Source organism: Penaeus japonicus, unplaced genomic scaffold (genome assembly GCF_977035675.1).
Source record: "Penaeus japonicus unplaced genomic scaffold, GWHDUDI00000001_assembly GWHDUDI00000019, whole genome shotgun sequence".
Lineage (NCBI taxonomy): Eukaryota > Metazoa > Arthropoda > Malacostraca > Decapoda > Penaeidae > Penaeus > Penaeus japonicus.
Window position 1 is genome coordinate 23,876,632 of NW_028234421.1, and position 2,500 is coordinate 23,879,131.

General features: G+C 49.6%; 2 protein-coding genes across 5 annotated transcripts in view; both read left to right on the top strand.

The window, feature by feature from the left end:
- Ptp36E (protein tyrosine phosphatase 36E) overlaps positions 1 to 2,500 on the top strand; it is a 193,151-nt gene that overhangs the window by 13,702 nt on the left and 176,949 nt on the right. The gene's annotated exons all lie outside the window — the stretch shown is intronic.
- LOC147469789 (uncharacterized) overlaps positions 1 to 2,500 on the top strand; it is a 23,383-nt gene that overhangs the window by 930 nt on the left and 19,953 nt on the right. The window lies entirely within an intron of this gene.

Below are 2,500 nucleotides of genomic sequence, written 5' to 3' on the forward strand. Positions count from 1 at the left end.
CGTCATTCATGCTCATTAACAGCGTTTTGTATGTCATCTTTTCACTATCTCCACTCCACCGATTTCCTGCTTCATATTTCATTCACACTTTTCCAAACCAACTTCGAGAAGTGTTTGAACCGTTAAAGGAGAAGTGATTTTATATATATATATATATATATATATATGTATATATATATGTATATATATATATTTATATGTATGTATATGTATATATATGTATATATTGTTGCAACTCGATCTATGGAAAAATAGTGTGAACTGAGTTAATTAATAGAAGACTTGAAGGAAACTCTGATATCTAGACTCATCGGTCAGTGTGTGTTACTCTTATACGAATTTTGCAGCAAGTGAAAATAAGGTGAACTGATCAAGAAAATGTGAAACTGTGATTTAATAAGTGAGGAAGAAACCAGTGATTGCAGTTTTTTTTTCTTTCGTCCAAGGGAGACATAAACGCTTTATTTTTTTTACGTTCCATCTTCCCTTACGATATGCACCAGATAGGTTAAATAAAATATCATAAAATATCTTGTTAAATTTTTTAACACCTTCTCCTGATCAAACTATAAACGTAATAAAAGATATTAAACTAAACGAGAAATATTAAAATGGAAGCCTACTAAGGTATATCACTCTTATCTAAATCTTCACACACACAAACAAATGTATATAAAATATATATGCTACATTAAAACACTATATAAAGATGCGTGGTCCTAAACCGCACACACACGGACACGCACACGTACTCGCACACGCACACGCACACGTACACGTACACGTACACGTACACGTACACGTACACGTACACGTACAGCTACAGTAACGTACGACGTAAAAGGACAGTACACGTAAACGCACAATCCAGACCCCAATCTTACAACGAACCCACACACAGTTGTATCCCATCCTTTGACACAACATTGATTGGTTTTTAGTGTGGGCAGTTTATGGTGATTGATTGTGTGTCATGTAGGTATGGTGATGAATATGTACTGACAGGGTGGGTGTCGGGTTTGTCGTTGAATGTGATTGTGGCGTGATGAATGTTTGTGCCTATGCCTTGGCTGTGTGTCGCATGTAGTGGGGGGGGGTGGGTCGGGGAGCGGGATATTGTGTTGGAACTGTTAACTCTTATTCAGTCTCCAGTTTAAAGGAATTAGGGAGATGAGTTTCGTGGATGTGGCAGAGAAATTTATATAAGAGAGAGAGAGAGTTAAGTAGAGGAAAAGTAGGAGTCAAGAAAGAAGGAGAAGTAGGGAGAGTAAAAGATAGAGAGGACCGGAAGGACGACGCGAGAGAAAATGAGTCCAGGACGGCGCTAGCGCACACGGAAGAGGCGGCGGCAGAAGAGCAAACGAGAGCAGAGAAGGAGCGAGAGAAGGTCGCTGGCTGAGAGCGCGCTCGCGCGCTCAGGTGGGGGGGTGGGGGGTGTTGGGGGGGGGGGGGTGGGGGGGGGGGGGGGGGGGGGGGGGGGGGGGGGGTAGGGAGAGGAGGTCTGGTAAGTGACGCGCGAGGGAAGGGGAGGGAGGAGGAGCGGGAGGGGGGGGGGGTGGGCGTGGAGAGCGCGAGCGAGAGCGAGGGCGGGGAGGGGGGGGGGGAGGGAGAGCAGTGCTTAGTGGTGGAAAACACTCGATAGGAAGAGAGAAGAGCGTAAGAGATTAGAGTGGGGGGGGAGCGCGGGAGCTCGCCGAGAGAGGGAGCGACGAAAGAAGAGAGAAAGGCGGGTGAACGCCGAGGGGAGCCAGAGCACGCGGAGGGCTGGGGGGGGAGGGGGGGGGGGGAGAAAGCAGCGAAGCGAGTAGGAGTTGGGTGATGCAGAGGGGTGGGGTGGGGGGGGGGGGGAAAAAAAGATCGCAGGGGGGGGCTGGTGAAGGGAGGGGAAAAGGGTAGGAGAGCGCCAAGACTCCAGAGCAATCCAGGAGGGGGGGGGGGTGGCGAGAGTAGGGGGGGTGGTCTTGGGAGAAAAGAGTAAGTTGAGGAGGGGGAGCGTTGAATAGGGAGAGAGAGAGCGTAGCGCGAAGAGACGAGCGAGCAGAGAAGAGTAGAAGAGAGAGAGGAGACGAAGAGGAGAGAAGAGAGGCAGTAAGATAAGAGATCGCGTAGAAAGCGAGAACGGAGAAAAGTGCGGGGGAATTAGACGAGCGCGAGAAAGCGAGGGGAGCCGATGGCGGCTACGCGGTCGGGCGGGCGCGCGCGAGCTGTCTGGAGAGAGAGCATGGATCGAATCACAGAGAGCGCGGCAGCGGGAGTTCGGTTGCGCGTGTGTGTGTGTGTCGGGGGGGGGGTTTGTGTGTGTGAGGGGTTTGTTTTTTTTTTGAAGTGTGTGTGTGTGTGTGTGTGTGTGGTGTGTGGTGTGGTGTTTGTGTTGAGGTGTGTGTGTGTGTGGTGGTTGTAGGTTGTGTGGTTGAGTGAGTGAGTGTGGGTTTGTGTGGTGGGGGGTGGGGTGGGGGTTTGTGTGGTATGGGTGTGTTTGTGGTGGATGTGTGTGTGAGAA